Raw genomic sequence first — 24,748 nt, forward strand, 5'->3', positions numbered from 1 at the left:
GGCTTTGCTAATGCTTGTTTTAAAAGACTTCAGTGAAGGACACAAGTAGAGCTTATAAATCGTGTGGCTGACGCCAGACCTGGTTAAGACCTTTTTATTACACCCGTAGTGTGTTTAGAGCTGCAATTTCTTGGCGTGATTGTTCCATTGTTGCTGTGTGTTCATTTCCTCCCTGTGCTCAGAATACGGAGCCGAGCCAGGCGGTCCCTTTCGGCTCCCTTGAGGTCTGGCGGAGGCTTCAGCTTGCAAATAAGTCAGGCGATCCCGGGGGGAGGGACGCTTCCTGGTCGCGAGGGGAGATCACCCGGACCTGCTGCACGCACCTGGGCGTGAATATCTTATGTTTTTATGGGCTGGAGAGGAGGTTGGCGGTGAGAACGAGTGGCAGCAGGTGGAGAGGGGGACGGGAAGCCACGGTCGCGGTTATAAAGGTGGACATTTGGGCAGAACCAGGTAATGCACGTTACGTGTCCAGCGTGTTTTGGAGTGTTGGGGAATAAGGAGTAATACGGACATGGGAGAGTAGTAGAAGTTGATTTTGCGTGGTAAAGGGCATCGCAATCTCGGCTCTGGGTAGAGGGGGGTTGAGGGAAAATAGGCGAGGGGACAAAAAGCCAGGTAGGAAAAAGAGAAAACGTGAGCTTGCCAAGACAAATGCAGAAATTGAGAAAAAAAATATACCTTCCGTGAAAGTGAAGTTGCGGGGCACGTTTGGAAACCAAGGTGGCGGGGGTGGAGAGCGCGAGGCCATTTGGGGTCTCGGCAAAGAGAGTGAAGGAGAATTGTTTTAAGGGGATTCAAAAACAGGGAGGTGATGGCAGAAAACCCGCAAAGAAGTGATTCCCGTGGCTCCAGAGGAAGCAGCCAGTCCACGAGAGACACCTGCGAGGGGAAGAAGCGAGAGAACCAAGCAGGGGGTTGGGGGGGGGGGTCAGCTGGCGACCCAGAGTCGTAGAGAGGGACCGCCAGCGTGCGGAGGGAGTGACAGCAGGAGGGGGGGGGGTAGGCGGGTAACTGGAGACCGGGCCTGCCAGCGCGAGGCGGAAGGACTCGGTTCACAGGTGGCTCCCGGAGCAGGTGCAATGCCACACAGAGCCGGCGAGGAGAGCGGCCGGCACCCGTGAGCGGCCCGACGGCAGAAGCCCACCGCCATCTCGGGAGGAGCTGGGGGAGTGGAGCGGAGCCGCCTCGGCAGGTGAGGTGGCCAGTGTCCCGGCCGGTGGCAAGGCTACCTGGCTGCATGCATGTGATGAAGGCAGGGGCTTGCTGGACGCGCAGAGATCTGTAAATGAAGCCGGCACTCGGTGCTTCTTCCTGGCTGGGGGTGAGGGGCAGCCGGCCGCGGCGCCCGAGGAGCAGGTGGGAAACGGGTGCGGGGCCCCAGGGGATTTCCATGTAGAGGGGGGGGGGGCGGCTTTTTCCTTTCCAGGGTATCACTCCTGGGGTGCTAGGGCAGCCCCTCGTGGAGCCCAGTGGGGAGTGACAGGCGGTTTCTCATTCTCGTCACTCTCCAAAGGAGCATTGAAGTCGATATGTGAGGGGGTCCAAACTTTTTTTAACAGACATTTTTACTGAAAATGGACTCTTTGTGGTAACGGCGCTGTGGACTGAAATGGCTTGATGTGCTGTTGTGCTCTCTTCCGATGTATCCACTGATAATGATACCTTGCACATAACTCTCATTTTATGTGCATTGTTTGGCGTCCACCATAAGCCTGTAGTGGGCGATGAGCCCCTCGAGCTCAGCCCACTTGCACGGTGAATCTATAACTACCTATGTGTAAAGTCAGTGAAATGGAAAGGTGCGCGGGGCTCTCAAGTTAAAGCGTCGCACGGGGGCGTGAGTTACAAAATGATGGGCGCGGTGTAGTTGCCATTGTTCGGTGCTTTATTGAGCTTCGTGGGGTCAACGGTCCCACCCAGGCCGCCTGAGCAGAACTAGTTCCCTGAGTGGTCCCGTCACCGTTATTGCTCCACTCAATGAAACACAGCTGAGCACTTCTAGGCGAGAAGAGCACAGCTTTTTTTGTCGTTTTTACTCAGCGATTACAAATCATAGTGGCCATTGGTCGATATCCTCCCAGTCAGAGGTGTTGCTGGGAGGAGGAGTGGGGGCTGGGGGGGGGGGGGGGCTATAACCCAGGTCTTTCAGTTGTAGCCTCGAATAGAGGCTCAGGGGCTACAACCAAAAGGCTCACTAGCCCTGAGTCCTGACAGTCCCGACCTTAGCCTAGGACATTCCCAGACCTAGCAACACCCCTGGCATCCTGGTGCCGGAAATGGGACACAATTTACTGGGGTCCCCCCCCTACCCTTTGGCGCGGAGAGGAGGTAGCAGATGGGGGTGGAACGGATTGTGAGTGGTGTGGGCGTTACTGAGGGGCTGAGCTAGGTGTTGAACAACGTGGATGATGCTGGCTGCCTTTAAATAAAAACAAAGTGCTTTTTGGGAGCATAAGAATGACCACCAGTGTATCAGGTAATTCAGAAATGCATTCCTTCTGAGCATGCAATGCACACTGGGTATGGCGCTCATTTCATCTGTCGGAATAGTCAGCATGACAGTAACATGTGTACAAATCATGGTATTTATATGTATGGCTTTGGAACCTTTAACTATTTGAGTATGGACTGTCCCCTGTCCTGGTGAGCAAAGGACAACTTTCAGATACAGTTTGTGATGTCCTTGCATGGCAGCGCGTATTGACACACCAAGTGCACAATGTTCGTGGCAGTCAGGGCAGGAGATCTTCAACTTGGTGTGGTTTGCCCCTCGGTTCCACTCGGAACAGAGCTCAGGCAAGACAATTCTTGCCAGATCGTAGCTTCGTCTTGTGCCGGCACAATTGCTATTCCTTTCCTGTGTACTCCCAGGTGTTGGTTACGTGGAGTCACGGTGATTTGTAGAGGGTCACACAATTTTGGCGACCGAGGAGCAAAAATTGAAACCCGTGCATCGTGGTTCAAAATATCTGAGATGCAGACACCACGATTTGTAGTCATTTGCCCGGGTCCTCACAGACACTCCTGCAGCGCCACTCGGTTTTATATAACATAACCAGACAATCACCAATGAAAACAGCCAAACACACATTACCAGCACATAGATCGCAGGCAAAGCCTTACGATGCTGACAGATCCCAGCACTGGATAGTCTACTGTAGTCTGCTGCTTTCTTCTACCTGCCATGGTATGATGATGCAATTTGCAAAGTCTGAGTACGCCAAATGTTTGCCCTTCTTCAATGATGTACTCAATTGCACGTACTATAGAAAGTGGGGCCAGGCCAATGATGGGGGAGCCCTCTGAAAATGAAATGTGATATATTTTTCTGCTGTTTTTGTTATCCCTTAGAGACCAAAGTTCCTGGGAAATCCCTCAGCAAGACACAACTTGCAGACTATAATTTGTTTGATTTTTCTGTGAAAGAAACATGGCTTAGTGGTTGGGCGGTCTTAAATAAATCATAACCACTGGCATTGGTATGGGCAACACTCCAAACCGCAGGCTTTCAGCATGGCGTGTCATTACAGAGGTGGAAAGACCATATGCAAATGAGGCTTGGTCCCCATCACAAGTGAGAGTGCCACGAGTGAGCTGGCAGACGGTTCAGCCGGAAGTGTTCCCTCTAAAACGGTCATTACTGTAATCTCTGGAGCAACACTGTAGTCTATGAAGCCATGAATAAATAAAGCTAGCTGTATAGATCTACTTCACAGATCCATTTCTAGGTGAACCAGTGCTTGCAGCTAACACAAATAAGGCATAGGGAGGTAAAGTAATTTGCATAGGATCCCTTGGATTGGTCAAGTGGGACAGGGCAGTGTGCTTGATGAAAAGGGTGTAGTTTGGGAGCAGGCTACTTCTCCTGTCCCATCTTCACTGTCACACCAGCATATAATGCTTTCTGAATAGGAGTTACTGGCGAGGTTAACTAGCACTCTGCTTTTAATGAAACATCTCACAAAGCTGAAAACCTCATGGTGAACAGACCTAACAAAATACAGGCAGTCTTTAAATAAATATCTTCAGCAACACTTGTATGATTCCATCAGAAAGTAGGAGGGTGCAAGCCAGAGAGTGCGAGTGGCAAAAGACAATTCAGCGAATCTGGAATACAATTCATCGGGGCTTGTTCTCCATAAGTGCAATGTCAAATAAAAAGGGAAACATCATTTGCACCCGGAGAAGGGTGCTCAGCCAATCAGGTGGCTGGAAATGAGAGCGAGAACTGGCATTGTACCCCCCGCGTTTAATCAGACACCCGAGCCCATCCACTTATCCCCCATACCCGTGTCGTCAGCATGTTTTTTTTTCTCCCCACCCCCAGCTTCTCCATGTTTCTTTTCTATTTACTATGGTGGCAGCCATCTTGTTTTACATTGTTCTCATGGGCGATTGGGCTGGCGCAATATGCGCCAAGCCAGTCTCCCGTTAAAAAACGATCACAATTGACACCCCGAACACAGCCCTGGGTGCGAATAGCCATCAGCCCTTTGTGTTTGTGGGTTGTGGGGGAGTACTGATTCATAACTAAGCCCCTGTCTTCACTCGCCCCTACCCAGGTCCTGGCTGGCGGGCCGTTACCGGCCGTGGTGTGCCCCCCAACGTGCGGGTGATTTGTAAAGTAAGTACATGTTTTAGAGGTTGGGCAACAATGAAATACACCCTACTTTCTCAAAGCAGGAGAGGTGATAAACTAATACATTAGAAAAATAATGTGACCACTTTTCAATTAGCCTGCTCCCTCGTCACATGGCTGCTCAAACTGAACCTTGATGTTTTTCAGCTTTGCCCAACTCCAGCTTCTTAACACTGTAAAGTGGCCTGCAGTCTCTGGATAAATAGGGCAGAGGGACTCAGCAGTGGGGTCCAGCATGTGGCCCATGGGCTGCTGGAAAATCTACAAATATATGCCAGGGCCACTCCAGAGGGCAGCCAACAGGAGCAGACCACAGAAGTATAGAAATGTGGAGGAAGGACATCCTGGCTTCCTCTAGCAGTGTCTATGGCAGCTGACATAAAGGGTATCCATCCCGTGGGGCTTCCTCGGCTTTTCCTGGATTGAGGCTCAGAGGGAAGTGGCCCACTTAAAGCCCTGTGTGCAGTCATAATGAAGTAATGGATAAAGTCATTTTCATCGTGCTGCTCTGCAAACAGAACTGTCTCAAGCCACTGTCTAGCAAAACAAAAGAGGTAATGGCTGGAAGGTTTAGAATGCATCTTAACTTCTGGCATTGCTCTGAGCAACCCTTCAGACCATGGTTCTTGGCTTGCCAAGCCATTACAAAAGGGGAAAGACCTTCAAATCAGGCTTGCCACACCCCAAAAGGGGCAGTCCAGCCCAAACGGCTAGATCACATCACTTCTGCATGAGACCATAAGCATCCCCAGACATGTGTTGGCCTTGTTGGGCCTCATCACCGAGGAATAGTTTGGGTCTCTAGGCCCAGCAGGCACGGGACCTACCATGGGCACACCCATCCCACTCTGGGTGACTAGAGCAAAACAAAAGAGGAGATGGCTGGAAGGTTTACAATTAATCTGAACCTTTGGCATTGCTCTGGCGATTCCTCCAGACCACCATTCCTCGCGTGCGCGGCTATTACTAAAGGGGCAAAAGGCCATATGCAAATCACGCTTGGCCCCACCCCAAAAGGGCCACTGTCTAGACTGGAGGAATGGCGGATTTAAAAGTGGGAGTATTTTACTCCCTCTTTTTTAAGTTGGGAGAACAATTATTTGTTAGAGAATTAAAACGGAGTCCAATTCCCAATGGAAGTATTTTATATGCAAGGCAAGCATATGTTTCTGCTGGAAAACAGAAATGTTTTTGTAATCGTTATGTCTTTGCACCTGGTTATTCATGCACATGAAAAGATGCAGGTTTACTTCTTCCCATCAGGCATTAATGATAGTAGTTTCTTCCTGTCATGCTACCTGCACTACTGGTCCAGACATATCCCTGGAACTTTGGGGGTGAAAGCACTTTTCTGTTGGGAGTATTGTTACTCCCTTTTTTATTTTTGGGGTGTATTTGCCTATTTTTAGGAACTAAAAGTGGCCTTATCTGTAGGGCTGGCTATGGCTATCAGGTGTCGGGATTAAGTAACTGACTGGTGCTCCTATTATTAATAAGGTAATGATAAAAGTTTGAGTTACACCTGACAGGGCTGTAGTCTATGCCCTGCAATTTGCATACACATCACAGCAGCCACACTCCGGACTGTTGTGCAGGCAATATATCTCTGTGGGCCTGGTCCATGCATCCGGTTGTGCTTTAGTTTCTGTGACCCTTTACCTATTTTTATCTTTTTACTTTTTGTACCATATGGCAAGTTTGCTGAATTTCCAGGGGCGATTTTGCCATTTTTTCTTTACCACAAACAGCAGGGGGAGATCCCCAGCAACTGCCCCCCCCCCTCACCCATGTACTGTATACCTTACCTAAACTTACCATCTACCAGTTTGTGGTAACAAAAAAGCAGCAAAAAATGTGGCAAAAACGAATTTGGTGAAGTTGCCATTTGGCGAAAATGGTGTGTGTCGTGCTTTCAGTTGTACTGCAGTTGGGCACACTGCCCCTTCTGAAAGTCCTTCCCTGCGAACCAAAGATTGCTGACTAAGCCACCAATGAGTAGAGAAACTATGGGCTTCCCAAGATCACACGCCTTGGCAGAGGCGGAAACGGAACTGGAGCTCGCAAGAGGTATGTCCAGGTGTTTGGCCAGTTTCTAAGTGGTACCGGTCTAGGCAGATAAAGTCGAGGGTACACGAGACTGGACGAAGTCCCCCTACTGTGTCCAGAGATGGAATCTCACCCCCCTCAGAGCAGCCACGGGAGGAGGAGATGGGCCCCCATAGAAGTATGAGTTTGTGGGACTGAGCACCCCAAGCAGGGCCTCATTCGTGCTTCAATAGGTAACATGCTGTCACTGCTGCGAACTGCATTTCTGATCTGCACATCTGTATCGCAAAGCCAACACCCTACACAGAACCCAGTGAGCTGCTCAGTACTTACCTGCATTCCCAAAGGCAAAACGTGAACACAAATAAAAAGTGTTTCAAAGATGCCTATCTTTCCACGAGGACTGCTTGTCTGAAATTCTAAAAAAAAAACGTGTTGCTCGGTCTGTGGAACTGCAGTTTTAATCTCTTAATGCCTGACAGCAGGGATTATCACACAAGCTCATAAGTGTGTCTTTAAATCTTAACAATAATAGGAGCCTTTGCAGAGACCTCAAGTTGTGTCTGCACAGGTGTTAGTCAATTAGCCTGCTTTGGCTTTTAAGCTCACATCACTTTGCATTCTGGTTGTTGTAGTCCAACATTTAGAAAAAGAAGATAACACCAAAGAAGTGAATTGTAGGAATTCACAGTGACCTAAATTAAAATCCAGGATATGCAGAACTTTGCTTGCAGGCTCTGCATATGTATATGATTGAATGATCAAGGAGCGCGATAGATGAGAAAAGTGGCCATCATTTTGCAAACATTATTACATCATTTGAATTCAGCGTGTATACCTTACCAGTTACTTTCAAGGCAGATTGCTACGGCATTGCAGACATTTAAAAAAAAGTGTTGGTTAATTAAAACGCAATTCATGCCGTACTCCAGCCTCTAAGCACGGGAGAGAGGATCGAACCCATGTTGCTCAGTGTTGTCTTGACGAGTGCTTTTCCTCTGAGAAGATATTCATTGCTGCTAATCAGCCGACTACCAAGAGGACAGGTACACGCCTTTCACTACAAGGAAATGGCATTTCCTTGCTGGGACTTTATGGGCTCTGGCACCCAATTCCTGTGGCGTAGACTATTCTGTATGCTAAAATACCCGAATTATTGTATTGCAGATGAGGAAACTGATACCTATGGTGATAACAGGATGCCATAGAGTGGTCAAGCGATGAACCAAGATTATAAGAACTCAGGTCTCCTAGTTCCACAGCTCACTGTGTAGCCTGCTTAATGGCTCACCCCAGTGCAAAGTCACTTGTTTGTCTCACAAATTTTTCTACCCGACCCTACCCACCATGAAGGACTGTACATTCAACCGGGGAATTAGCTCATCTCGCGAGAATGAAGGAGCTGCCAGGGTCCTTCCAGGGCAGTGCCATTAGGGGCTGCCTCAGTGGCCATGGTGTGGCCTTTGCTCTGTCCAAGCAGTAACTTCTGGGGGGTGGGGGCAACAATGGGAGGGGGCGCGGCAGCGGAAGGTGGGGATCGCTCTTGCCTGGCATCTGGTGCCTGCCCCATAAAAGGGGGCCAAGCTGTGGCTCCAGCCTCTTTGAGACAGTGACTTTGCACTGGGGTGACCCATTAAGCAGGCCACACAGTGAGCTGTGGAACTAGGAGACCTGAATTCTTCTAATCTTGGTTCCTCGCTTGACCTCTCTATGGCATCCTGTTATCACTGTAGGCATCAGTTTCCTCATCTGCGATACAATAATCCGGGTATTTTAGCATACAGACTAGGCTACGCCACAGGAATTGGCGCCAGAACACATAAGGTCACAGCAAGGAAATGTCAGTTCCTTGTAGTTAAAGGCATGTACCTGGCCTCTCGGTAGTCAGCTGATTAGCAGTAATGCATGTTTTCTCACGGGCAAAGTTCTTGTCTTAGAAACAAGACAACACTAAGCAACATGGGTTCGATGTCACATAACTAGGTGAATAGATGGGGGCTGGAAGGGTGTAGAAGCAGTGGCACTTTTGCCTTATGGGTTAATGCTCACGTTTCCTTGGGGGGAAGAGCTTCCTGTATAGTTTAAGCCTGATGCCACTAAGGGGCATTGCAGCAGGAGGTGTCACCTGCTAGTAGGTGGCAGAGAGGTCTGGGCTATTTTTAGTCGACCATCAAGGCAGCGAAGCGTATCCTGTGTTTAAGTATGGAATCTCAATTTAACTGCCCTTCATTTGTTAATCGACAATCCATGTGGCCAAGTGTGTTGAGGGTAAGATCTTCGGAGGATGAGGCCCTAAAATGGTGACCGGGCATGTAGCCTAGCGCGGGGGGCTGTCAGACAGTAGCTCAATCAGCCCTGTGGTGCTGTTAACTGGCACCTACACAATCGATTATGAAAAATGTTCAGATCATGACCAAATCTTGAACTAGATGAACTATGATTTTTCTGCCCGGGTTGTGGTTTAAGTAGTCCACATTCAGCCAAAAGACCAAGCAGGCGGGGGCCGTGACGGTGGCCCCTCGAGTTGCCCATTGGGTGGAATTTTAGCCCATGCTTGGGCGTTGGACTGTCCGCCTGGATATTGACATTTGCATTCTGCAATTAACCATGGAACAGCTCAGACAGATAGTAGGCCAAACAGGCAGTTGGCAGGTCAGCAGGGCTGCTAGGGTCAAGGTCACACTAACCGATTATGGTGGATGTAAAATGGGTGTGGTCCCCGTCACAATTGCTGAGAATTTTTGTAATAATGTGCGGCTTGTTTACCTCCAAAAAAGGACGTGGTACAATTTTGTATAATACAATATGTGTTTTCTGACGATATGGTCATTGCGAGTGCACCCCAATGTAGCAGGTGCAGGATGTCTGAGCGTAGTGTTTGCTGATCCTTTGGCAGCTTAATAGATGCGGCATAGGAAGGATGGCATTAACACGTGTGTGTGTGTGTGTGTGTGTACGCTGACTGCTTTGCTTCAAATTATGGATGTGGCTAACTGATGGCTGTGAAAGCGCGTGCTTCCTGAAACCCCTTAAAGAAGCTTCAACTCTCTCTCAGTGCTTTTGGTGTTTATGCTACAAACACCTCTGCGAACGGCTCCGTTCCTCCATCTTTGACCACAGGTCTTGTGTGTTACTTTACGCTTCCTCGCACTACGCCTCTGCATGACTTGTATTATATTACACACTGTTCTGAGAGTATGTCTCGTTCCCGTTCCTGCATGAATTATTCTACCGTAAACTCTGCAGGGGGCTCCCTCACTCTCACCCACTATACTGGGGTGAATGTTTCCCAGCAAACGTCACATCTCTCCATCGCAGTTTCATAAGGTACTACACTAGTTTTCACCGATGTTACTAAGCAAATATGCTTTCAAATGTCTTATTTTCAACATATCTCACCAAAAACACCAACTTGGGTAGTACTCAGCCTGTTCTCAATAGTAACGGCTTGTAATTGTGATTTTTGGCCACTTTTTCATTGGTGCCTGGACCAATTTTATGTCCCAGTCAGACCCTACCATTGCACGTGTAATCTAATTGTTCATTACCTCAAACTTTGCTACGTGCCCCCTCTTGTCCTAATGCTGGTTTTACACACACATAATCAGCCGGGATAGCAGAAGACTTCTGAGGGCCAATTTCAAAAGGATGACCCCTTGCCCAGAGATGGCAAAACCCGCCTACATACAGTGGCTCAACACCATTGACCTGAACGGGCTTTAGCGCCCCCGCCCACCCTCCCTGAAATTCTGGGCTATGTTGACTCGACCTGGGGTACCCACAGAGCCCTGCTGGGACAGAACAGGAAACAGACATTAACCGGTGCCTGGGCTTTGCTGTTAACAAAGGCCCTGGAATTAAACATCTCATTTTTAGCACCTGCATTCATATGCATACTTTATTAGACAATTGAAATCGTTATGTGTGTGGGATTAATACTTGCATGCCAGGGGAATGATTGGAATCGGGGGTGGTGAGAAGGAGAAAGAAAATTCTTCCAGCATTCCTTAAGTGTGTGGTTTCTGATGTGAAGGAGAGAATTAACTCCTTGTAACATTGATGCTGCACTAGACTGGTCTCATTAGAATATCTAAAGAAGTTAGGTTCCCCCACACAAGTACGTTTTCTCACGCCCAACAGTCTCCGGAGTTAATGCCTCTCCCAACATTTGAAGGGTTAGCCCCCCTGAAATTTTAGCCTAGGTGCACCCTGAGTGGGAGCTGATGTGCGCACTTACTTTTTTGTTGAGCGTAGAGGTGATTGAAGCCTTTCCTGAATTGTACTGCGTTAAGGTTTTACTGTGTTTGTGCAGAATATTGTATTTGCACAAACACAACTAAACAAAGGCTCCCCTCACCTCTCTGCCTAACAAAAATCACATGCACACATCAGCCCCCTCCCCACGGATGCAAGTCAACATCTAATGTATGTGCTCTTTAATATCTTTAATAGGCAAGGGGAGGAGGCTGATGTACGTACTTTTCTTTTTCTTAAGCAGAGAGGAGACGTGAGAGAAGTATTGTTACATGTTAGCTCATTATGTATGTGTGCAACGAGTGTATATCTGTATTATATGATGTGCATGTGAAGGAGTGCTTGATGAATGGGGGCTGGGTGCGTGTGTGAATGAGCGAGTGCACGATGAATGGGGTCGTGAGTGAACAGAGTTTGCCCTGCCCAGTTTCTGAAGGGGCTCCTCCCATCACCAGTTAACACCCCCGAAATCCACTGCAGAATTAATGTCTGCGCCTAACAAAGCCCACAGCAACGTGGACTTTTATTTGCGGAATGGAAGTGAATGTCCAAAATGGCTGCGCACCGGCGCCATGTTTTATTTCAGCACATGCATTACACCCACTTAAATGGCAGAAGCAAAGGATTGATCTTCTAACATACATAAATAATCTGCATGTAAAGCAACTACTGAGTATGGCCATTGACAAAACAAGCATTGGAACGCCCTCGCACATGCCCTACGAGCGGAGGAATCCTACTGGGCCTTCTGAAAAGCCTTAAAAACATTGCTGTTCTCCTAAACTCTGAACATTATAAGGCATGCCACCTGCATGCCTCAGCGAGTGACATTGTGGAACTTCCTACATGTCTGTAATGGTTTTTTCTTCCCTCCTCCGCTCTCATTGAAGTCATCCTGTGAGTAACTGGTCCTCAAACAGCGCCTCGAGGCCTCCGAGCTTAGGCGCTTAACAAATGTAAAAACAAATAAATAAACCCCTGTCCACTTTTGTCACCCTGCATCACTACTCCAGTTGCACTCTTGTTTCTTAAAACTGTTCATAAATGAGAGCTCAATACATTTTTCTGCAAGTACTTTTTTAAGTTCATATGATTTTAGATTTGTGTAGAGCATTTTTAGTTTTGCTCACATTATACTTTCAGGACTACAAGTATCAGAATTTGCACCTGATTTAGAACAGCTTCAGAATTGTGTATACTGTCCTGTGGGCAGCAGAACTTTCAAGACTTAGTAACATCAGGTAAGAGCCTGTGTAATAAAGTGATCTGCTTTTAGTCATTGTTTGACAGATGCACTCATGTTGTTGTTATGCATGATACAAATACAAGTGTTGGTTTTACAAAGGGGAACACGCTTCATTTTGTGTGAAACAAACAGCACTCGCACTAATCATGGTCCAATCAGCTTTGGAAACCTTTACAAAGGGTTACTTTGTGATTGCCTTTTCTGTAGTCTAGATGCAGACTGTGAAGCCAAGTGTTAAGTGTCGATTGGATGAGCTGGACGAGTCAAAATGCCCAAAACCTTCCCACTTAATTCAGAATTGTTGTATCAGTTGGTGCCCCCTAAGTAGTGAGCAGCCTACAACAAATGCACCATTTGAAACCAAGCGATTGGTTGAAAAAAGCATATGACGGGCAGGACAAAGCCTGACTAGGGAGCCTGGGGGAACAGTGCCTCGGGTACCTTTCACCAGCCTTGCCTGAAGCCCAGCTCAACACAATTCTCTCAACAGTTTGGGTGGCTTGAACATCACCCCAAACTCCCCCCAAAAAACAGATCTGCTGCAGGTAACTCAGTTGTGTCCCCTGTGACTTTACCATATATATATTTTTTAAACTTCTTTTATTGATTTTCAATTAGGGTACTGCAACACGAACAACATGGAAAACAAAACAAACAGTAAATAGGTGTGCTACATCCAGAAGTGTACAACAAGCCAATTTCTAAAGAGAGCAAGGGGGTGTAAGAAGGACCGGCATACTGATAAACAGCATATTGTAACATGCGGGGTACCAGGCCGTAGTGAGGAGTGGTTATAGTTGAAAGGGTTGAAATACAAAGGATCGAATGGCATTTTTTCGAGTCAAAAGGACCGAAAAACGGGTTGAATGCATTTTTTTTTATGCCCCCCCCCCCCCAATAGACCGTTATCTTAAAAAAAAACATTTTTGTAACTATATGAAATAAAAAAAAGAAACAAAAAAATGCATTCGGAAAAATTGTTTTTCGATCCTTTTGACTCGAACTTTTTGTCATTCGATCCTGTGTATTCGATCAAATGACTGGACACCGGCGGGAGTAGAAACTGAATCGGTCTGGGCCTTGTGTATTACATGACTTTGACACACTTTACAATAAATTGTGGTAGGGGCTTATTCCCCACTGCACTTGCGTAACTTGTGTTTCTGTGGCCTCATTCTGACTGAGACTCCAATAAACAAGCTGCAAGAAAATGCTTAGGGTAATCCTTTTAACCACTGTGAATTCGTCTGGGTAGAGTTTCATTCCGGCTTATTTTTTTAGCTCGCTTTTGTAATTCACAGGACTACAGGACTATACACATCCAAATGAACCATCACTTTGCTGACAAAAGGAGACGTACACCCTGAAATTGCTGTGTCACTTCCCTTCAGCACTCAACACAAACCACTTCCTGGACTTTAAATGGACCAAGTCCTTTTAGTTACCAGACCTCATCGAAGATGGTTCATTGTCACAGCTCTAGTTTCACAGGACATCAGCCCTGGTAGGTGCAGCCCTTGACTCCAGATCCCCGCTCGGCTCCTGTTGTTTTCCTGGTGGAGGTGCACAAGCTTCGGTTTGATTGTTTTGTAGCAATGGACGCGCCAGTCTACTGCGCCCTTGTGCATAGGCCTCTCCCTTCACTGTCTACAGACTCTGGGCCATCTTGCAATGTTGCAAAGCTGCAAGCGGCCAAAGCTGGAAGACATCAACGCGAACGCTCATCTTTTCCTAATATCGTCATTTATTGAAATATGATCTATTTGATCAAGTACATCAGTTTATCACGTAGTTCTGTATACCGTGGGGTCATTGCTCGGATTTGACATTGTATGTTATGGGATATTATTCGGATTTTTACCATGCCCAGTAGCGGAGGCCGCTTTTGGTGCCAGGGTGCGGATAATAGGACACCCGCGGGAGGCTGGGGGGTGCACTGTGCACGCATTGGGCACCAGGGGGGATAAAGAGGGGCAGGCCACCCCCTCACCCCACCCTGGCTCTGCCACTGACCATGCCCTGCTGTTATTTGCTTGGTATTTGGGTGCTCTTGCGGCCTGAAAAAGAGGAGAGTGGTTTAGATGAGTGTGGAGAGAGGGAACATTCAAGGGAGTTTTCCCTTCAACCGAAGTACCCTGAGAAGTGCATGTAAGTGAGTTCTTTGTCAAGAGGGATGAGGTATTTGTGTCCAGAAAGGAGACCTGATATGTCGATGGTGCTAGGATGCACTGGCCGGAGCTATGGTATGTAGGTTGGTTGTAGAGGTGTGGAGGTATATTGTTTGCCATCTCTGGGAGGGGTTATTGCAAATGTGTATGTTTGCTGCTCGGTTGGTTTGCGTGTCATGGGTTTGGGAGAAGCACTTGAGTAGTTGCGTGGTAGTGTTAGCAAAGGTGCAACATGAATTAATCTAGCTGCAACTGAATTGATCTATCTAATGAAGTTGATCAAACTATACACTTAATTCATCTAGTCTCCAGTGAATCAGTCCAGCCGCAACATTCAATGTAGCGGTGCACAAAAGAAATCTGGGTGGGTGCAAAAGGAATCCATGGATCTATGCAATGACATCAATCTAGCTGCCAAAGAAATAATCCAGTTACAACAATTAATATAAAGTGCATGACAAGTGTCCAGCTGCAAATTATTACTCTAGCTACAAAACAAATAAATCCAGCTTCAAAAGATTTAGGGGGTAATTCATAGAATTCAGCGCACAAGTGGCGCACGCGGCTGGCACAAAGTGTGCGCGTGCGAATCCCTGCGCCAGCCGCGTGCGCTAAAATCCATTTCCGCGCACAGCGTATTCATGGATTCCAGCCACCAAAACCAGCCGTGGCGCACAGTGGCGCAGCGACCCTGCAGCAGCGCCAGTTACGCCCCCAAGAACGCCTCTCGCGCAGGGAAAAGCCATCAATATACCCAATCCAGCGCAAAGGGCTGCGCTAACCCTGTACCAGCACGGCAAGCGGGCTACGTGTATCACTGGGGTGCGCGGGAAGTACCTCACGCGATTGGCCCCATGCGAGCAGGGTACGCGTATTTCAGGAGTGCGCGGGAAGTTCCACACGCGATTTCCGCAGGGTACGTGTATCTCAGGGGTGCGCAGGAAGTGCCACACGTGATTTCAGCAGGGTACGTGTATTTCAGGGGTGCGTGGGAATTTCCACACGCGATTGGGCCCGTGCGAGCAGGGTATGCGTATCTCAGGGGTGCGCGGGAAGTGCCACATGCGATTTCAGCAGGGTATGTGTATTTCAGGGGTGCGCGGGAATTTCCACACGCGATTGGGGGTACGCGTATCTCAGGGGTGCGCGGGAAGTGCCACACGCGATTTCAGTAGGGTACGTGTATTTCAGGGGTGCGCGGGAAATTCCACACGCAATTTCATCATGGTACGTGTATTTTGGCGTGCGGGGGAAGTTTCACACGCGACATCAGCAGGGCACATGTATTTCAGGGGTGCGCGTGAAGTTCCACACGCGATCTCATCAGGGTACGTGTATTCCGTGGTGCGGGGGAAGTTTCACACGTGACATCAGCAGGGTACGTGTATTCCAGGGGTGCGCGGGAAGTTCCACACGCGATTCCATCAGGGTACGTGTATTCCAGGGGTGCGCGGGAAGTTCCACACGCGATTGGGCCCGTGCGAGCAGGGTACGCGCATTTCAGGGGTGCACGGGAAGTTCCACACGCGATTCCATCAGGGTATGTGTATTACAGGGGTGCGCGGGGAGCACCACAAGTGAATTGCACGTGTGGGTCCTCCCAGGTGTTCCCTCTACACCCTCCACGGCCCCTGCAGGTGGCTCACACCACAGGGGCCTACCCTGCACATGTCCTGCAGGCACACCATCCACCATGGCCATGACCCCCAGCCAACCCACATGTCAACTTGCACTACTGCCCACCAACGCATGTCCCCCTGCACCCCTAGTCACCAGGGGCACCCTCCACCAGGCCCCCACACATGTCTCCCAGCACCCCCACCCCCCAGCCACCAGGGGCACCCACCACCAGGCCCCCACCCATGTCTCCCAGCACCCCCACCCCCAGCAGAGCAGGGGCAGCCTCCACCAGGCCCCAACCCATGTCCAACTCATGTTCCCCACCACCCCCACCCCCTAGCACTGTGGGGCACCTGCCAGCAGGTCCCCACCCATGTCCAACTCATGTCCCCCACCACCCCCACCCCCCAGCACTGTGGGGCACCTGCCAGCGGGCCCCCACCCATGTCCAACTCATGTTCCCCACCACCCCCACCCCCCAGCACTGTGGGGCACCTGCCAGCAGGCCCCCACCCATGTCCAACTCATGTTCCCCACCACCCCCACCCCCCAGCACTGTGGGGCACCTGCCAGCAGGCCCCCACCCATGTCCAACTCATGTTCCCCACCACCCCCACCCCCAGCAGTGCAGGGGCACCCACCACCAGGCCCCCACCCAAGTCTCCCACCACCCCCACCCCCCAGCAGTGCAGGGGCAGCCTCCACCAGGCCCCCACCCATGTCTCCCAGCACCCCCACCCCCCAGCCACCAGGGGCAGCCTCCACCAGGCCTCCACCCATGTCTCCCACCACCTCCACCCCCCCAGCACTGTGGGGCACCCACCACCAGGCCCCCACCCATGTCTCCCAGCACCCCCACCCCCCAGCAGTGCAGGTGCACCCACCACCAGGCCCCCACCCATGTCTCCCATCACCCCCACCCCCCAGTCACCAGGGGCAGCCTCCACCAGGCCCCCACCCATGTCTCCCAGCACCCCCACCCCCAGCCACCAGGGGCAGCCTCCACCAGGCCCCCACCCATGTCTCCCAGCACCCACACCCCCCAGGGGCAGCCTCCACCAGGCCCCCACCCATGTCTCCCACCACCCCCACCCCCCAGTCACCAGGGGCAGCCTCCACCAGGCCCCCACCCATGTCTCCCAGCACCCCCACCCCCCAGCACTGTGGGGCACCCTCCACCAGGCCCCCACCCATGTCTCCCACCACCCCCACCCCCCAGCAGTGCAGGGGCACCCACCACCAGGCCCCCACCCATGTCTCCCACCACCCCCACCCCCCAGCAGTGCAGGGGCAGCCTCCACCAGGCCCCCACCCATGTCTCCCATCACCCCCACCCCCCAGCCACCAGGGGCAGCCTCCACCAGGCCCCAACCCATGTCTCCCACCACCCCCACCCCCCCAGTCACCAGGGGCAGCCTCCACCAGGCCCCCACCCATGTCTCCCAGCACCCCCACCCCCCAGCCACCAGGGGCAGCCTCCACGAGGCCCCCACCCATGTCTCCCACCACCCCCACCCCCTCAGCACGGTGGGGCACCTGCCAGCAGGCCCCCACCCATGTCCAACTCATGTTCCCCACCACCCCCACCCCCCAGCACTGTGGGGCACCTGCCAGCAGGCCCCCACCCATGTCCAACTCATGTTCCCCACCACCCCCACCCGCCAGCACTGTGGGGCACCTGCCAGCAGGCCCCCACCCATGTCCAACTCATGTTCCCCACCACCCCCACCCCCAGCACTGTGGGGCACCTACCAGCAGGCCCCCACCCATGTCCAACTCATGTTCCCCACCACCCCCACCCCCCATCACTGTGGGGCACCCTCCACCAGGCCCCCACCCATGTCTCGCACCACCCCCACCCCCCAGCAGTGCAGGGGCACCCACCACCAGGCCCCCACCCATGTCTCCCACCACCCCACCCCCCAGCAGTGCAGGGGCAGCCTCCACCAGGCCCCCACCCATGTCTCCCAGCACCCCCACCCCCCAGCCACCAGGGGCAGCCTCCACCAGGCCCCCACCCATGTCTCCCACCACCCCACCCCCCCAGCACTGTGGGGCACCCACCACCAGGCCCCCACCCATGTCTCCCACCACCCCCACCCCCGAGCAGTGCAGGGGCAGCCTCCACCAGGCGCCCACCCATGTCTCCCAGCACCCCCACCCCCCAGCCACCAGGGGCAGCCTCCACCAGGCCCCCACCCATGTCTCCCACCACCCCCACCCCCCCAGCACTGTGGGGCACCCACCACCAGGCCCCCACCCATGTCTCCCAGCACTCCCACCCCCCAGCAGTGCAGGGGCACCCACCACCAGGCCCCCACCATGTCTCCCAGCACCCCCACCCCCCAGCCACCAGGGGCACCCACCACCAGGCCCCCACCCATGTCTCCCACCACCCCCATCCCCCCAGTCACCAGGGGCAGCCTCCACCAGGCCCCCACCCATGACTCCCAGCACCCCACCCCCCAGCCACCAGGGGCAGCCTCCACCAGGCCCCCACCATGTCTCCCAGAACCCCCACCCCCAGCCACCAGGGGCACCCACCACCAGGCCCCCACCCATGTCTCCCACCACCCCCATCCCCCCAGTCACCAGGGGCAGCCTCCACCAGGCCCCCACCCATGTCTCCCAGCACCCCACCCCCCAGCCACCAGGGGCAGCCTCCACCAGGCCCCCACCCATGTCTCCCAGCACTCACACCCCCCAGCCACCAGGGGCAGCCTCCACCAGGTCTCACCCATGTCTCCCACCACCCCCACCCCCCAGTCACCAGGGGCAGCCTCCACCAGGCCCCCACCAGGCCCCCACCCATGTCTCTCAGCACCCCCACCCCCCAGCAGTGCAGGGGCAGCCTCCACCAGGCCCCCACCAGGCCCCCACCCATGTCTCCCAGCACCCCCACCCCCCAGCCACCAGGGGCAGCCTCCACCAGGCCCCCACCCATGTCTCCCACCACCCCCACCCCCCCAGCACTGTGGGGCACCCACCACCAGGCCCCCACCCATGTCTCCCAGCACCCCCACCCCCCAGCAGTGCAGGGGCAGCCTCCACCAGGCCCCCACCCATGTCTCCCACCGCCCCCACCCCCCCAGTCACCAGGGGCAGCCTCCACCAGGCCCCCACCCATGTCTCCCAGCACCCCCACCCCCCAGCCACCAGGGTCACCCACCACCAGGCCCCCACCCATGTCTCCCACCACCCCCACCCCCCAGCACTGTGGGGCACCTGCCAGCAGGCCCCCACCCATGTCCAACTCATGCTCCCCAGCACCCCCACCCCCCAGCACTGTGGGGCACCTGCCAGCAGGCCACCACCCATGTCCAACTCATGTTCCCCAGCACCCCCACCCCCCAGCACTGTGGGGCACCTGCCAGCAGGCCCCCACCCATGTCCAACTCATGTTCCCCACCACCCCAACCCCCCAGCACTGTGGGGCACCTGCCAGCAGGCCCCCACCCATGTGCAACTCATGTTCCCCAGCCAATATGTCATCACAATCTAGATTCCTGGTCCCTATGGTCAGCCTCCAAATGCAAAACACCCACCCGAGTATTGCATCCACCCACTCATAATTTGCAATTACATCACACAACACCAATTGCAAGTTCCGAAACAAACACATTTCCCTCACATACACCCAATGGGTGTCAGTGAATCTCAAAACACATATCATGAAATGCATGAAACCAATGAGATACCACACATTGAAGTTCACCAAAAAAATATGTATTAAAGGAAACATAAATAGAATAAAAAATGAAGAAACAGAAATGTGAATGTACAAAAATTAAAAGAAGCATGTCCGTGAAAAAAAGCAAAACCAAAAATAAAATTCCAAAGTAATGTTGTCCAAAGTCAATGTCCACAAAACAAAATCCAATGGGAAATAAAAAAGAAAGCCATTGCTCCATGGTTAAAAAGTGAAAAAAAAAATACAATCCAACAGTGAACTATGTACATGGGAACAAGCCAGGGTCCATTATCCCAACAAAAGAAAGGAAACCTATCTAACTACACTAACTAATAAAATAAACTATATACAAAAATGTGGCCAATGTCCGAAAGGTCCAAATAAAATCAAAACAAAAATGAAACCTAACACTACCTACATAACTATGTACAAGGGCAGCGGGCTAGTTTCACGGCTCACTTGTGGATGTCCCGGGCCAGGGCATCATCAAACTCCTCCTCAATGTCCCGGAGGCGGTCCTCCTCCATGGCCCCGAGGGTCCGCAGGGCCGTCGACGTCTCCACCTCCAAACCCCTGCGGATTGCCTCGAGGCACTCGGCCCGCCTCGGGGCCCTCCGCATGGAGTTCTCCGCCCTGACCATTGTGAGCCGTGCCTCTTCCGCCCGCTGCCGCTTCGCATCTATGGCGTGGCCCAACCGCTGCCACACGGAAGACACTCTCTGTCCTGGGTCCTCCTGCCCTCCGGCCAATGCCTGCCCCTCCGATGTTGAAGGCCCCGAGCCTTCATGGTTCCCACCACGTTGCTGCTGCTGCTGTGCCTGTGCCCGTGCACTGCCTCCTGCTGCCTGCACATCCTCCGCTGGCTGGGGTGCAGTCGTAGATGTGGCCACCCCTGCTGGACGTCCGACTCCCGACTGTGGCAGGGATGCCTCCTCCCCCAGCCTGGCCGCACCGTCAGAGGCAGCTCCACAGGGCACCGAGGTGACTGATGGGTGGGAAGATGGCACAGAGGACGACTTGCGCGTAGGGGGTCCAGTTGAGGAGGGGGTCATAGCAAGCCCCATCAGACGGAGGAATCCGGCCTGGGTGACCTGTCCCAGCAGGCTGACGTGGTCAACGAGCCATTCGAGATGACGTGCAGTCTCTTCATGAAAAGACTGCAGGTCACCTCGCATGGCCCGTTGACGCACCGCCACACCAGCCAGGACAAGCTCAACTTGGACCTGGATAGCCACGTCTGCAGGCAGAGGAAGGCCAGTTGACGTGAGCTCATCCCCTGCCTGAAAACGGGTCTGGACGTAGGCATCCCTGCTGGTGCAAGATGATGCAGGGACAGGATCAGGGACAGGATTGCACACAGGCACCTCCGCAGCGGCCTGTGCTGCCTCCTGTCCCTGGTCCTGCACTGCACCACTAGCACCAGTGGGATCCCCACCTCCAGACCCCGTCTCTGGTGCTTGCACGGCCTCCTCCTCCACCAAACCCCCCACCAACCTGGATGACTCCGTGCCATCTTCCCCTGTTGGGCCCTGTGGGGTCCCAGCTGCCCCTTCTGCTGCCGAGGAGTCCAACTCCAACCTCCGCCTCTTGGACCTCCCCCCGGCAGCTGCGGCCTGGGACGCGGCACCGGACTCCTCACTCCCCGACGAGATCACAACATGGGAGGGGAGCCGGGCCTTGCGTCTCCGGCTGGCGGTGGGATCCCCGCCGCTGTGCTCCACAGCACCTTCTCCGCCCTCTTCATCAGTTGACGCTGCAGACAGGGAGAAACAAAACACAGGCATCAGGGCACTGTACAATGGACACATACACACATGACAGTTGTACATGAGTGGCATTGGCAAACCTCAGACATGTCATCACAATCCCCAACACACATGTCATTACAACTCGCACACATGAGCCATACCACAGCCATATCGCAACTGCCACCACCATCCATACACATACAACAGCATGAGCAGCCAAAGGTGAGCCAGACATCACATGCAACACAGGAAGTGCACCACACATGTACACACACCACCACACTTGCATGCATGTGTACACCTCTGCCAAGTGTCTCAGTGTTCAGACGGGCATCTATGTCACATCTGCTAATCAGGCTTCCACATACCGCTGTCACATGCATCCATGTTTTATCACTGTTGCACCCTTGTCAAATACACACACATGCACATGTACACAGTGCTGATACATGCAGCCAAAAACAACATACATGCGTGACATCACGGACATGTCTACTTACATACACATTCATCCAAACATGTGTGCCCACACAACTGCATTTGGCATGCAAGCCTACACACACAAGCACCATCCATGTCTCACACATTCCAGCCCTCGCATGTGTCAGCCCCACGGCCCTGTACACCCCCACCCATACTCAACCCCATACAAACATATGTGCAACCTGCACACTACTGAATAATCACCACATGCACTGCTCACAATCAGGATGCATGTACACTCACCGCTCGACTCCAGACGGGTCTGCCTCTGAAGGACCTGGACGTGGAGCGCTGGGGATATGTGTTCCAGGACCCTCATCTATTCTTCCGACAAGTGGCCCCGGCGCCCCTTGGCATCCGCTGCCTTCAAGAGGCGCCGGGCCTTGTTCAGGGTCCTGGACCTGAAGTCCTCCCAGCGCTTCTTGACATGTTGTAAGTCGCGGACTGCCACCCCCTCCGCATTGATGGAAGTCACGATGTCAGTCCAGATCCGAGTCCGTCCTTCCTTGTCGGCGCGGGAACTTCCAAAGAGGGCATCATACTGCCCCAGGACTTGCTCCACCAGGACACCAACTTCGGTGGCACTGAAGCTGGTGCCCCTCTGCCTCTCTGGCCGGGGGTTGTCAGTGGTCCCAGATGGTGTTTGCCCCGACATGACAACCCCAGAGGCAGGAGTGGGTGGGCAACTGGGTCCTGGGGCTGGGCTGTGGAGCGATGGAATCCCAGTCGGGAGTCTTCGGTTCCAGCAGGGGTGGTCACAGCAACAGCACCCCTGGCTGATGTGCAGGCAGCAAATGGCAGGGCACGTGGGCAGCAGGCAGTAGCAGATGGCAGGTGGGAGCGTGCTCGGGGCTCTGGGGGGCAGTAGTTCGGCCTTCTGGGCAGGAGCGTGGTCTTCCGTGTCCTTACGCGTGGCCAGCTTGATACGGAGTGATTTGGCACGTGAAAAATCTGCACGTCAGCGTGTAATTCGAGGAAAGGCCCTTAGCGCGTAAGCGCGTCTGCACGCATACGCATTTTCATTGGAAAGAAGGCCCCTCAAGCGCAAGCGCCCCTGTGATGTGACGCGTACAGACGTGCATGGGCATTTCAGCGCGCGTGAAAAACTGCACGTCCGCGTGTAATACGAGGAAAGGGCCCATGCGCGTAAGCGTGCGTGGAAAACTGCACGTCCGCGTGTAATACGAGGAAAGGCCCTTAGCGCGTATGCACGGCAGCACGCATATGCGATTTCATTGGACCAAAGGCCCTTAGCGCGTGAGCGCGTCTGTGACGTGACGCGCGAGGGTGTTCCCTCATTGCACATGATGACAGAACACACGTGGATTTCCACCAATCGCGTGTGAAAGTTCCCGGCACCCCGGAACACATGTACCCAGGCTAATCGCGTGTGGAACTTCCCGCGCACCCCGAAACACACGTCCCCAGGCCAATCGCGTGTACGCTCTTCACTCCCCTCCGATCTCACGCGATGACACTCGGACCTACAGTCTTACCACGTATCCGAATACGGGAAACCCGCGCACGGCAAAAGACGTGCACAGGCGTCAACGCGTCCGCCCACACGAAGCCAGGCGGAGGCGTCCCCGCGTACAGCATAAAAGTGCGCGCAAACAACAAACGCGTATATACAGCTACGATGAATGCCCCATTTGTCGCTGCACTGATCGTGGGACACCGCAGGAGGAGGAGAATAGCCAGGGCACGCATTTTCGCACCACGGACAAGCCTTTTTGGGATGCCTGACGACCAGGTCTACGGCAGGTATAGGTTTCCACCCCATATCATCCTAGACCTGGTCAGGGAGTGGGAAGATGACCTCACATCCCCACCCTTTGCTCCCAAGCATTGAGCCCCTTGGAGAAGCTGCTCAATGTCCTGCATTTTTTGGCCACTGGGTCATTTCAGCGGACCACTGCCATAGTGGGGGGGTCTCACAGGCCACGCAGTAACGCTGCCTACACCAGGTACTGGCAATCATGACAGCGCGTCCCTCAGTCCGCAGGCACATATACATGCCCAGAACACTCGCAGAAAGGCAGGCCGTTGTCCTGGATTTTTTCAGGGTGGCACACTTCCCCAAAGTGCGCGGTGCCATAGATTGCACCCATGTGGCCCTACGTCCACCTAGGGCCATTCAGCACATCTACCGAAACCGCAAGCACTGGTATTCCATCAATGTACAGGTGGTATGTGATGCAAAAGGAATCATCACCTCTGTCTATTCAAACTACCCTGGCTCCACCCATGACAGTTTCATATACAGAAAGTCCGCCCTGAGCCGGGCCCTGGAAGCTGGGCAGCATGGCGACACATGGCTCCTAGGTCAGTACAAATGCCCTTGCACATGCATGCAAGTCACACACAGACAAATATCCAAACCCTAATAATCTCAACTATTATCCCTCCCCAGGGGACAGTGCCTACCCTCTGAGAAACCACATGATGACGCCAATCCAGAACCCCACCACACCACCCCAGATAAGATACAACGCCGCCCATATTGCAACCAGGGGCATAGTGGAGCGCACATTCGGAGTGCTCAAGTCATGTTTCCGCTCCCTTGACCGCTCTGGTGGGCAACTACTCTATGCACCACCAGTAGTGTGCAGGATCATTGTGGCAGCATGTGTCCTGCACAATGTTGCAACACGGCAGGGCGTCCCGGTGGACATGGTGGTGCCCCCACATCCCCAACCACAGGCACAGGTGCTGCCCATGGGAGGGGACAGGGCACGTGACGAGGAAGCCCGGACCCAGCTTGTGGCCACATTTTTCACCTAAACTCCCACCCCTGTGGAGTGCACACAGGCCTGGCACATACCAGGTGACAATCGATGATGACAAAGA

At 53.1% G+C, this 24,748-nt stretch overlaps 1 protein-coding gene across 2 annotated transcripts in view; it reads left to right on the forward strand.

Annotated features, from left to right (window-relative positions):
* Positions 1 to 281: 281 nt before the first annotated feature.
* The window catches only part of FAM83E (family with sequence similarity 83 member E), a 552,552-nt gene continuing 528,085 nt past the window's right edge, over positions 282 to 24,748 (forward strand). The window contains exon 1 of one of the 2 annotated variants that reach the window (XM_069637444.1): positions 282 to 453. The gene's annotated coding sequence lies outside the window, so the exon portion shown is untranslated. Of the gene's footprint in view, positions 454 to 1,028; positions 1,196 to 24,748 lie in introns of those variants that run through there. The other variant, XM_069637436.1, reaches the window with a different exon arrangement.

Source organism: Ambystoma mexicanum, chromosome 1q (assembly GCF_040938575.1).
Source record: "Ambystoma mexicanum isolate Mex_15411 chromosome 1q, UKY_AmexF1_1, whole genome shotgun sequence".
Taxonomy (NCBI): domain Eukaryota; kingdom Metazoa; phylum Chordata; class Amphibia; order Caudata; family Ambystomatidae; genus Ambystoma; species Ambystoma mexicanum.